This window comes from Anabrus simplex, chromosome 1, assembly GCF_040414725.1.
Source record: "Anabrus simplex isolate iqAnaSimp1 chromosome 1, ASM4041472v1, whole genome shotgun sequence".
Taxonomy (NCBI): domain Eukaryota; kingdom Metazoa; phylum Arthropoda; class Insecta; order Orthoptera; family Tettigoniidae; genus Anabrus; species Anabrus simplex.
This window is the reverse complement of record NC_090265.1, coordinates 1,414,530,628-1,414,545,044: the sequence shown is the minus strand read 5'-3', so window position 1 is coordinate 1,414,545,044 and position 14,417 is coordinate 1,414,530,628.

Sequence of the window (14,417 nt, the reverse complement as noted above, 5' to 3'; positions counted from 1 at the left end):
ATATTCATACAGAGGTATGTAATACCAGATTACCTGAAAATTTTGGCATCAGTCTGCCTCAGCGTGGAAACCTTTCTCTAGAAATATTAGTTGTGATTATTTTACATTAGATCGCAGTGAGGGAAGGTCTCTAGAAATATTAGTTGTGATTATTTTACATTAGGTCACAGTGAGGGAAGGTCGGAATCTTCAGTGAGAAACGCAATAACTTAGCCGTAGAAGGAGACGTACAGCGAGAAAAAAATGGCTCATGGGCAGCGCAAAGGCTAATTACCGTTATCAGTTAGTCGTACATGCCTGTAATACCATAGAACATCAACTTCTAGAAACTGATTAAATTAACAATGGGTAACACAACACAGTCGAGAGCTTGGTATAGAGACTTCTTTCACAAGAAGCCACGTTTCGGTTTCTGGCTCTATTACGATTTTAAAATTAATTTGATGGACTGATAAAGGTACATGATTTCGTAGATGTTTTAAAAGCTTTATAACAATGAAATCAAAAAAAGAAGAAACGCAGTGAAGGGATGAAGGAGCATTGGAAAAGAAATAAAGGGGAAGCATCACAGCCTAAGGAATTGAAATTGGCACATGATCTCTATAATACCGTAATAGGAAGAGAGAAAGAGAAGAAATTATGCTACGATATCGTGAAAAAAGGCCTGTATTAAGTGATTTGTTGTGACGAAATATATTATGAGTATTTTTATTGGCCTGTATTTGTGTATTGAGGATGATAACCTACTTGTACTTTTCCTTTAAACGACTTTATCATCGCCCCCAATGTCCGACTCGTTGGCTGAACGGTCCGCGTACTGACCTTAGGTTCAGAGAGTCCCGGGTTCGATTCCCGGCCGGGACAGGTATTTTAACCTTAATTAAAGGTCACCCCGGAATAAGAGTCTATGCCACAAAACTAAAATGTTCAGGAAACAGAAAAACGTCTGAATAATGAGAAAATGAAAAATATATATTTTGAATTAAATCATTATGCTTAAAGACCACTTGAAAACCGAATCATCACAAATTAACCTTATTAATGCATTAAAAAAGCACTTTCTCATTTTGAAATCATGGAATAAGGGTCTAAACCACATTTTCACTGTTTAATACAGTGTTACTTATTGCAATATGAATAACTTCAAATCAATATAGAATCCTCTGAATTCTTGAGTCATATAGTCACACATCTTCAGTAGATCATTCTTTTTTCTTTCTTAATGGGCAGTGTTGAGCCGTAGTGTTGTGGCAATTCTTGAGGCAGGAATAGTGGCTGATTACGTATGTTCTTGACACCTTTAACTAAGGCATATCTTTCCCGAGGAGCAATCAAATTGTGGCATCTTCCCATAAACACAGATGTGGGGTCATCTTCAGAAAACTGCAGTCACATTCCTTCAGTAACCTTGAATTTAGGGTCTTTGACCAACATTTCGCGTTTCTGAAGTCAGAACTCTGGACAGACAGACTAAACATGCCTGAAAAAGTTATTTTACAAACCTGCAGTGAACTACTGTCACTACCTTCTTCTGGAACGGGGTATTCAAAAGAATGTTTCCGACGTGAAGTGGCATCTGTTCTCTGATTACACCTCCTTTTCGGTTCAGAGATTTTGAGGCACTTATGCACAAGAAACAAAGACTGCTCAGTAAGGTCCATGGTATAGTATTCAGTACACTACTCCTCCTTTTCACAGTAGAGTGAGCTGAATACACCAATTCTTGTTACAGATCTCTGGATCATACACACGGCCCCGAAACAACGAAGAAGCAGAAAATTATTATAATGTTATACCCTATACCATTATTTTATTTGCTTTACGTCGCACCGACACAGGTAGGTCTTGTGGCGACGATGGGATAGGAAAGGCCTAGGAATGGGAGGGAAGTGGCCGTGGCCTTAATGAAGGTACATCCCCAGCATTTGCCTGGTGTGAAAATGGGAAGCCACGGAAAACCATCTTCAGGGCTGCCGACAGTGGGGTTCGAACCCACTATCTCCCGATTACTGGATACTGGCCGCACTTAAGCGACTGCAGCTATCGAGCTCGGTCTATACCATTTTACCGTAATCATAATTAAATGAATGGTTTGTATAATGCATTATGTATTAAACATTGACCAAATTTATTCTAAGGACCTTCCTTAGCACAACATAACCCTTTTATTTTTAGACCCTTATTCCACTCACCTGTTGTGGCCTCGTTTTTGCTTGTTTTATATCGCCTTTCGTTGTTGTATAAGCCTCACTCCTATCTCGTTTCCTTTTACGTTCATTATCCTTCCAGTTATCCATATTTATCTTAGTTTTTCTGGTTTTATTCAAGTTTTTTAACTCGTTGGACGAAACATTCAACACACTGGCATCCATCTTGAATGAGTGGCATAGACCCTTCTTCCAGGCAAAGAAGTTTTTTAACAGACAAATGACCTATTTCTGTTGAAGTTATGACTGTCATAGTTCGTATGCAATAACCTGAGATGACATAGACCCTTATTCCGCAAAAAACCCAACTTGATGAAAAATGTGTTTTAGACACTTCTTGCGGGGGGGCCTTCAATTGGTTAATTCCAATGGCACAGGGGCTGGGTGTATGTGTTGTCTTCTTCATCATTTCATCCTCATCACGACGCGCAGGTCACCTGTGGGTGTCAAATAGAAAGACCTGCACCTGGCGAGCCGTACCCGTCCTGGGATATTCCGGCACTTAAAGCCATACGACATTTCGTTTCATCGCCCCCAATAATCTTACTGTAGGCGAATAATTCTCGATTTGTTGAAATAATAACCTGCCCTATTTATGAGATTGTGCCGGCTACGTGGTCTATGGGTAGCGTGATGCACCTCACCCGGACGTCGGAGGTTTGTTTGCTGTATTTCCTGACCAGGTCAGAGGATTTTACCTGAATCTGGGGGCTGATTCGAGGTCCACTCAGCCTACGTGATTACAACTGAGGAGCTATCCGACAGTGAGGAAGCGGTCCCGGTATACAAAACTAAGAATAACGGCCGAAGGGATTCGTCACACTGACTTCGCCTCACCTCGTAATCGGCAGCCCTTCGGGATGAGCAGCGGTGGCTTAGTAGGCCAAAGCCAATGAGGGCCCTAGTGCAATCATACTTGGCTTGTTTGGTTTTGAGACATAGTAAACATCTACATGTATGTGTTTAGAAAATTCCCCTTGCGTTTAATGGAAGATGTTCAAAGGAACGTACAGCATTTAGAGATAAACCTCCTCGCTCAACAAATGTGTATGTTTTACGCGTTAAATACGAGTTTCAGATTATTTGTATATTATCAGCTACTATAGTACCAATAAACATGATGGTTTAGAGAACATGAAAAGACCTCATTAATTCGTACTGAAGAAGTGGCAAGACGTAGGATAGTGGATATTTGTTAAGAAAATACATTATTTGACGCTGCCTCATTTGCTTTGACAGAACCGACAATAACTTCCACAGCCAAGGATAGCAGGTGTGTTCAGGCCAGGAAGGCAGCCGCAGTGCGCTCTGGGAGGTCCCTTGGTGTCCGCAGCACGCAAAACTGTAGTGTTATACAGGCAACCACGTGAAGGATTATCAGGCGTAAAACACTCTCTCAAAAATGTCCTACAGACATTCATACTAATGGTACAGATAGTCAAATCACGTGGATGATGAATGCAGACGGCGTACGACCTGAATACGAGTTCACTTCATACAATTATGTCACAAATTTAGGAGTTAAAAAAAACACAAGCATGGTGCAACAGCCCCAAAAGGCCTGCAGATTATGAAAGATCGTACGGTCAGCACGACGAATCGTCTTGGCCGTTATTCTTGGCTTTCTATACCGGGTCAGCAATCTCACGGTCAGATAGCTCCTCAATTGTAATCACGTAGGCTGAGTAAACCTCGAACCAGCACTCAAATCCAGCTAATAAAAACCTGAGCTCTTCAGGAATCGAACCCGGGCCTCCCGGTAAGAGGAAGACAAACTATCCCTACACCGTGCAGCCGGAATTTTAATTATTTTAAACTAATAATAATAATAATAATAATAATAATAATAATAATAATAATAATAATAATCTTGTGTGGCGGAAATGTAACATTTAGTGGACCAGTTTATTAAACTAGCAGACCCCACTGATATACGTGTATAACGTAACCTAACTCCATGGCACTACATCCCTGAAAGGCCTTGGCCTACCAAGCGACCGCTGCTCAGCCCGATGGCATGCAGATTACGAGGTGTCGTGTGGTCAGCACTACGAATCCTATCGGCCGTTATTCTTGGATTTTTGGATCAGGGCCGCTATCTCACCGTCAGATACCTCCTGAGTTCTAATCTCGTAGGCTGAGTGGACCTCGAATTAGGTAAAAATCCCTGACCTGACCGGTAATCGAACCCGGGGCGTCCGGGTAAGATGCAAGCACGCTACCCCTACATCACGGGGCCGGCTACAAACGTGTACAGGTGATCGATTTTCCACTGTTACCTACTTCCAATATCGATTTACTTACGAAATAAAAATGCAGTATGTTAAAGATCGGTGACGAGTGGACCAAGTAATCATTGTACCGATTGTGACCAGCAGAAGTCGTGCAGAACAACATGAAACTACCTTCGAAGAGGCTTGAGTAGTCTATCTCCATAGCCACTTGCTCGGTACAAAACTAATACCGTCTGGGTCAGGAAGGAAAAAATGTTGGCCAAGGAGTTCGGATAAGATTGTTGAATGTAAGGAGCCTGACACGACCCCTAGTCACAAACCTCCACTCCTCAAGTTGCCTCTTACGACAGGCAGTAGGGACCGGCTTCTACCTCCCCCACCCACAGAGGGAGGACGACAAGTTACGTTCACTAATATGTATATAATAAGGAAATGTCCGAACTTGCTAGCGTCGTTTCCCATAAGTCACAAGTTATAATCCAATGTTAACATGCTCTAAAGGAACAAGATGAAATTTCTTACTAACGCACAAAAAGTGATCCGATAGAGGCAAGAGAAAATCGATAACCAACAAACAGCAACAAGAAAGCTCATGAATCAATAATGAAAGCTTCAAGAGGATAGTGGGTTCTACAGAAGGTTAAAGGTAATCTTGTGAACACAACCGAGAATCCATAAATCTTTGGGATTAACAGAAAACGAAAGAACATTAATAACACATAAAATTTCCTTCATATAAGCAAAAATTAACATTGATAGACTGCCTTGGTGTGTGAGTGGTAGAGAGTCATTCGTAATATGAAGTTCGGGGTTTCGATCTCGATGGTCTGTCTGAGATCTGTCCAAAATTTTCACACTCCATGCCATTATGATTGCCATGTTATTTTAACATATCTGTTGGCACACCGATTTATCACCCAACACCCAGCAGAATGCCGCTTTCTTTTCTAGAGAGCAGCACAGTCTGAATATAAGAATTAGCATGCAGGTAGGTGAAGCCATCTCATGATTATTATTATTATTATTATTATTATTATTATTATTATTATTATTATTATTATTATTATTATATTGAAAACTTGATGTTATTCATGCTTTTTGATCTCCTTCCTGATAATTAATTTTGTCGGGCAACCACCAGATCTATTCTCAGAGGTGTTTTACGTGCCGATATCGTACCATATGGATAGTCGAATAGATTTTTTCCAACATAGCGAGTTGGCCGTGCGGTTAGGGACTCATAGCTGTGAGTTTGCATTCGGGAGATAGTGGGTTCGAACCCAACTGTTGGAAGCCGATCCTATTGTCGCCATAAGAATTATCTGTGTCAGTGTGACGTAAAGCAAATTGTAAAGAAATACTCTTTCCCGCCCTTCAAAATTCCGACTAGCCCAACTACCTCTGCAGGGTTTAAACCTGCGATTTTGGAAGTTGGAGGCCGACGTTCTACCACTAATTCACAGATTTGTTGAACGTGGTCCGTGAGAGTTAACTTTTCTCAGTTGAGAAAAGCAAAGCCATCTTCGTACAGGGCAAGTCGAACCTTGCAACAGTGGAAGATAAAGTTTTCCACTATCCGTGGAGAAAGGTTGACCAGAGGTATATTCCCGGCTCTGTGACCAATTTAGGATTTTATGAATCTGGAAGGAGCTGCCTGACCGAGACGGTAAAGTCACCCGATTGACATTGGCTTTAATTTAAGAGTCTGGAAAAGGATAACAACCCTAGGGATTCAACTGAGAAAAGTAGACTCTCGCGGAACACGTTGATGTAATAATCATCACCCCCATCGGGATACGTAATCTTGCCACTAATTGGAATAGAGTGACTAGCTCTACTTTCGGCCGCATTTGACCCCAGGAATACACCTTGTTTTGGCGTATGTGCAGTAAATCACATGCATCACCAGAAGTAGAGATCTCTTTCAATTTTTTTATTTAACTGACGGAGAATCAAGCCAATGTCCTTTTTTTTGTGTCTATTTGTTTTACGTCGCAGTGACAAAGATAGGTCTTATGGTGATGATGGGGTACGAAAGGCTTAGGAATGAGAAGGAAGCGGCCCTGGACTTAATTAAGGAGCAGCCCCAGCATTTGCCTGGTTTGAAATTAGGAAACCAGGGAAAACGATCTTCAGGGCTGCTGACACTGGGGTTCGAACTCACTATCTCCCCGCTGCAAGCCAAGCCAATGTCAATCGGGTGAGCAAAGCATGTATTTACCATCTCGGTTTGGCAGCCCTTTCCAGATTCATAAACCAATCCTAAATTGGTCACAGAGCCAGGAATATAATTCCAGCTAACGTGGTGTAACACTGTTTTACTGAACTCTGTATCTCCGTTGCGGCTTTGTAGAAAATAGGGATACCAACTTCGAACTCTGTAAGTTATGGAAATCTTGACTATTATTGTAATTCTTAAAAAGCAAAGCATAACCATCTCCGAAGAGGCCATGAAATTTCTTGGAAGAGTCGAAGGAAAAGGCTTCCACTAATTGAGACAGAGTGGTTAGCTCCATGCCCGCCCGCCTTGGACCTGAAGAATTAACCTGGTAATCATTTCTGGCGCAGGCTTAGCGAACCTCAAGGCCGTGTTCCCTCCAGACGTGGAAGTCTCATTTCATATAATTCCCGATTTCCTGATGGGGAATGCATCTCACGTTCTTCCAGGTGAACCAAGTACGTTTTAGCTGTCTCGGCTAGGCATCGCCTTGTTATACATTCAAACTATGTGGAATTTCATATACAGGTGTATCTAAATTACACCGGCAAAAATATCAGGTATGCTCTTCGTGTTATATAAAGAACGATGACACCATCGAACCGATAGAGAAAATTTTCTTTCCGAGAAGACGTGGTTACTCTGTTAGATAGAGGGATCGATAGATAAGGTTTATTTTAACTGGCAAAGTGAGGGACACGTGTCCCTGTCTTACACTTAACCATTGAAATACATAAATAACGTATAACATATATAAAATACTGAATAAATGAAAAAAGAGACTGAAACAAATTACTATGGTATTATGCTACTATGCTACCCTACTGTACATACAGATATCTATTACAATACACAGTATAAATTAACATTTTGCTTCCTACGAAGAAATTACCACACGATATACAACGAATTACAATAATAATAATAATAATAATAATAATAATAATAATAATAATAATAATAATAATAATAATAATAATAATAATAACATAGATAAACCTACTACTATTTACAATTAATTTGTCAAAATTCCAGAAATACATCACATTGACGAATGTTATAATTTTCGTGACTTTACTGTGGGTGAAAAACATTACAAAATGAGGATTGGGATAAGGATAACTATGCAGGAAACCACAGCTGAGTACTCGCTTGCACTATTGAATAATAATAATAATAATAATAATAATAATAATAATAATAATAATAATAATAAGAGGAAGAAGAAGAGAATAAGACGACGACGACGGCGAAGAAGAAGAAGAAGAAGAAGAAGAAGAAGAAGAAGAAGAAGAAGAAGAGAAGAAGAATGACCACGAGGAGAAGAAAGCGAAGAGGAAGAAGAGGAAGAAGAGTAGGACTGTCACACTATGAGCTCGTTTCATACAGATATTTTGAGCACCTACTTTTAAATCTTCCGTGGTTACCTCCGGGCGAGAAACTAAAATGACGAATTTGCCGTATTTTCTGTGCAATACCGCAAAGCAGAGCAGGGGGCAGCGGAAAGAAAAAAATTCTCCGCGAATCTTATTGCGCCATCATTCTTTGTATAATACGAAGAGCATCCCAGATGTTTCCGTCGGTTTAATTTAGATACACCCTGTGTTTACGTTCTTCATCATCAAGCAGAACGTGGGACTTCGCGATACTGTAATTGCTTACCGCACCCAACTTCTACCATCATACGAACATACCATCAGAAACCGTTTTCAGTGCATATATTTAGATACCAGATGTCTACACAGCGTCATATGGGCGAGTCAATACATCTACCGACTGCCTCTAAAAGGATATCGATTCAAAATTCAAAATTGCTTCAAATAAAATATTGTACGTTACAACGGCCAAAGTGCATCACGTACTATTTTTCAAAATTCGTCTCAACAGTTCATACATAAAACCTCACTTTCATCTGTTAACACGTGGGTGAATAACAGTGATCATCTCGAATTACACACAAGTTACTGGAATATAAAGTGAACTGTTAACATGACTGAGATTTAATAGGTAAACATTCGAACATTTCATGCGTTCAGAGTTGAACCTGATTCATAAAAGTGATGCACGAGGCTTTTTCCTTCAGCTGGATGGTAATTACCAACTTCACATAAAATGGTGCATATAATTTTCTGTACTAGCAGTTACCCGCGGCTTCGCTCGCGTGGATTTCGTAATTTGATAATAGTTACTCTGTACTCTAACAAGATATTTTCTGAATATACCTAAAGTACAAAAACTCACCGAAAATTTGAGTTTCATTTACCCAAGAAACTCTTTGTAAATCACGTTTGTGGTATTGCCTATTTGAGCTTAGATGACCGTGCGACATTGAACTATACATGCGAGAAACAGTCTTCTCTCAAGTCGAAAGAGACCATGCTTTTTAATTTTAAAGAAAATTCCAAATACCTATTTCAACATCTAGTTTTCAGATATACGTATCCCCTTAAAAAGAAGACAACTCCTTTATACACCTTTATCAGTCTTTCGCCCAAGCCCCACCTAAGTGGTTTTCCTGAAAACCAAAAGTACACGTTTATTTATTTTAAAAGAGATTCCAAATACCAATTTTCACATGCGTAACACCCCCAGTTTTTGAGATAAAAGCATTCTCATAAAAAATTCAACTCTTTCTTCACTTCTTTTCACCCCCGTTAAATGCCTTTTCCGAAAACATTGTTCCTGTAATTTAAATGACTTTCCAATTACCGAGTTTCATGTCTGTAAATGTTAAGTTTTTTACATATACTGTAGATATACCGGTACTCATTTTAAACATTCACCCGGTTTTTCAGTTCCTTTAATCCCCTTAAGTTGATTTTCCGAAAACAAATGTAAATACACTTTTCTTCACTTTTTAAAGGAGATTCACAATACCGACTTTCACGTATGTAAGATGTTCAGTTTCTGAGATATAAGTATACTCGTAAAAATAGTTCAACTTCTTCTTCACTTAATTTTAACACCCCCCCTCAATAAGAGGAATTTCCGAAAACAAAATATACATTTTCTTTATTTATAAAGGAGATTCAAAATACCATTTTTCACATCTGTAACATCTTTTGCTTTTATAGTTATAAGTACCCACATACATATAATTCAACTAATTTTTCAATTCTTTCACACTTTAAGTGGATTTTTGAAAACAAAGGAATACATTGTTTCTTTTCGTTGAAAGAAAATTCCAAATACAAATTTTCAAGTCCATAATATCTTCGGATTTTAACTTATATGTATCCTCATAAAAATAATGCAATTCCTTTTCACCCCGCCACTGTTAAATTGACCCCCCCTCTAAAAACTGCGTGTTTATTTTTAAAGGAGACTCCAAATACCAATTTTCATGTTTGCAGCAAACTTTTTTCTAAGATATAAATATCCTCATACAAATAATTCAAATCATTTTTCAGTTCTTTCCTCCGCCCCTCCCCACTAAGTGGAGTTTCCAACAACAAAACATTCGTATTTATTTCATTTTAAATGAGAATGCAAATACGAATTTTCACGTCTGCGACATCTTTAGGTTTTTGAGATATCAGTATCCTTATAAAAAGGCTTCAGCCCCTTTTTAGTCCTTATAAACCCCCCTCCCCAAGTGTTTTTCAGAAAACAAAAAAATACATGTTTCTTTATTTTTAAAAGACATTGAAAAGACCAAATTTCACTTGTGTAAAATGTTTTCTGAGGTATACTGTAGATATGCACACTTTCAAAATTCACTCCCTTGTTTGTTCCACTTAAGTGGATTTTCCGAAAACTAATTATCTGTGTTTCTTTTCTTTTACAAGAGATTCCAAACTACCATTGCTTACGTCTGTAACATGTTACGTTTCTGAGATATACTGCAGATACAGTCTTTCTAAAAATTCGCCCCCTTTGTCCCTCCTGATCACACCCTATTATTTCGCATTTCCAAAAACAGAAAGTTTGTACCTCTGTATTTTTAAAGGAAATTCAAAATACCTATTTTCATGTAACATCTTGAGTTTGTTATACGTAAGTTTTCACTTAAGAGGTATTCGACCACATTTCACCATTTTAACCACCCTAATGGAATTTTCCGAAAACAAAAAACACGTGTTTCCATACTTTTAAAGGAGATTACTAATATCAATTATTACGTCTGCAAACGTTTACATTTTCGAGATATAGATATAATCCTTTAAACAATTCACCCCTATTTTCACCCCATTAGCGGTGGAATATCTAAAAATTCTCCATTAGTAAGCTCCTACACACTAATATAAATGTATCCAAAAATTTTCATTTCGGCGATGATGAATCAGTCAGTTAGTCAGTCGGTCAAGACAAGTTATTTTATATACAGAGATTTTAAATGACCTCTAGCAAACAAGAGAAGTCACCACATCACAAACGGCCTCAATTGTGCGAAATACGCAGGAATATAATTCAGAGCCAAAGTATTTAATCTAATGTCAAGGATTAAATGCAGGCAAACGTATAGTTTCAGATGACTGTTGATGTTGATATCATATCGGGGCCGATGACGTACATAGATGCTAGGCCACACAAAACAGCAAGCATCAGCATCACTGATATTATATCATAGTCACGGTACCTTTATTTTTACGTAGAATTCGAACAACATGGACGTGACTTTTCATCAAAACCTTCCAAATGCATAGGACGGGATTCAAATCGCGGCCACATTGGTGATAAATATCAAGAATAAAGTTAACCAAACGAAGACATAATGCAACAGCCCATTTAGAACTTTGGCCTACCGATACGACAACTGCCCGTCAAATAGTCAGTAGATACTGGAATGTCTAGTGGCCAACGTAATGACATCGTCAGCCATGTTGCTTGGCTTTAGTGACAGATCCGCTGGCTGTTATATCAGAGAGTTCATTTCCTCAGCTGGGGTCACGATTCGGATCAGAATTTAAAGCTCTGAGCTGGCTTGGAATAGAACCCTGGGTCTTTGGGCAATAGGCAGTCACGCACACCATAGACTACGTGGCTTGTCGAAGGATACAGACGTTAACAAATGTATGTATTGAGTTTTGACAATACGGTTGCGCATGGGCATACTAGGGATTACTGGACTACTGCTTGCGTATGCCCGGTGCTTCGTCATCCGGCTTGTTCGTTGGATAAAGCAGCTCACTAAATCTATTGCTACTCAGTTACTCAGTCCTTGGTGACAGAATGGATCATTTCACTCTAACGTTCTTCTTTTAGTTTCACTAATTCCTGAACGATCAACACGCATTCCATTCTGAATTTTTACTGTCGTTTTGCATTTGAAGCATTCAAAAATTATTTTCTAAAATTGATCTTGTCCTTTCGGTAATACGGGACTCGCATGGTGACTGTATTAGGTCCACTGACATACCCGTTGCTCATCCTGCCTTCATTTATCAACCGCGATGAACAAACACTGGAATCACTCGCCTAAGTGCATTCATATTTTGAAAATGTAGCTATATTGTAATATAAAAGAAAATCAACGACTTCCTCTTTGAGGTCAGACTAAAATTTATTGGTTTTTCGTCACATCGACACTCTGACAGGTCTTATATCAACGATGGGAAGGGACAGGGCTAAGACTTGAAACGAAGTATTAATAATAATACTAATAATAATAATAATAATAATAATAATAATCATAATAATATCCTTTGCTTACGTCGCACTAACTACTTTGACGGTTTTCGCAGACACCTAGTTATCGGAATTAAGTCCTGTAGGAGTTATTTCGCGTTCCAATGAATCTGCCGACACGGGCTGACGTATTTGAGCACATTCAAATACCACCGGACTGAGTCAGGATCAAACCTGCCAAGTTGGGGTCAGAAGGCCGGTGCCTCAACCGTCGGAACCACTCAGTCTGGCATTGAAATGAAGTGACGTTACCCTTACTTAAGGTACAGTCTCAGCAGTTGCCTGGTGGGATAGTTGGAAACCACAGAAAACTGTCTTCAGATCTGCCGATGTTTGGTTTGAACACACGTTCTCGCGAATGGAAGTGACATTTACACTGTTTAACCGTGCATCCAACTCTCTCGCTAGCGTGTATATATGTATGGTATTGTATTGTATTGTATTGTATTGTGAAAATGAAAACCTACAACCTGTTTTCCAGTAATTGACCGGGTCAGGGATGTAATGAATGAAGCTGTTGGTACGATGGGGTCGCCACTCCCAAAGTGATTAATGATTGATAGATGCTATGAAATGAGAATGGAGAGTGTTGCTGGAATGAAAGATGACACGGAAACCGGAGTACCCGGAGAAAAACCTGTCCCGCCTCCGCTTTGTCCAGCACAAATCTCACATGGAGTGACCGGGATTTGAACCACGGTATCCAGCGGTGAAAGGCCGACGCGCTGCCGTCTGAGCCAGGGAGGCTCCTGAATTGTATTGTATTGTATTGTATTGTATTGTATTGTATGTATGTATGTATGTATGTATGTAAGTATGTGCAATATTGATCCATCAGGGTCCAGTGTACTGTATTAACCTAGGGCAGGACGATGGTACAATCACCTGTAGTCACGACTGATATATGCGGGTGACACGGAGATATGTCTAGTGCTGGCATATTATCAGCTGCCATATGCGGGTTGTGTAAATATTATGATCCAGATGATAAATGTGTTACGGTATTACATTAATATTACGACACTTGATATTCTAATAAAAGCTCGTACAACAAGTACATTTCTCCTTGTCTGAAGTTGCTGCAAGACCTGAGTAGGACACAAAACCAATAAACTGCATGCTGACCTCAACGAGGAAGTCGTTGCTTTTCTTTATTTTATTGTAATATATACATTTTCAAAATACGATTGCACTTAGGCCAGACCGACTTCAACTAAATCTGGGTGAATGATAATTAGGCGAGTGATGCCAGTGTTTGCTCATCATGGTTCACAGATGACGGCGGAGTGAACAACAGGTACGTCAGTGGACCGAATACAGTCACCATACGAGTCTCGTATTACCGAAACGACGAGATCAATTTTAGAAAATAATTTGTGAATGCTTCAAATGCAAAACAATAGGAAATATTCAGGATGGAATGTACGTTGATCGTTCAGAAGATTAAAAACTTTTTATTCAAAACTGAGAGAAGAACGTCAGAGGGAAAGGAACTACTCTGCCACCACTGACTGAGTGACTGAGTAACTGACGAGACGTATCTTATGGAGTCTTTCTCGATATCGTCAATGAATGTCATTGAATACCCTCGTTGGTATTGCTTATCATTTTTACTTCTAGGAAATACTAAGAGCTTACGTTTACAGAAAATATTTTACTTACAAACCGTATGCCCGGAAATGTGTTTGAATTCTTCAGTAGCAGGATGCAATATTTGAAATTAAGAGGGTTCCTCCTATTCAATACAAATGTGTTTATTAACGTGAAAGAATCACATATCGTTCATATGATTCTTGTGATTTTTTCACGTTAAAAAACATCCTTATATTGAATAGGAGGAAGCCTCTTAATTTCAAATATTGTAATCCCACTTCAATACGGATCATGACATTTCTAAATATTAAAGCAGGCTGCAAGTCTAATGATATACTCCAAAGCTGTGATGATATAAAGAAATAAATACTTAAGTATAAAAATAATATATCAGTGTTCTGACAAGGAACTGTTTGAGTTACACCAGAACGACTTCAACGAAATCTGGGTGAATGCTAACTAACATATCCTGAATGAAACGATAATAATCATTTTGTCCTAAAATTAACGTAAGTTATAATCAATTGTCAGAAGACA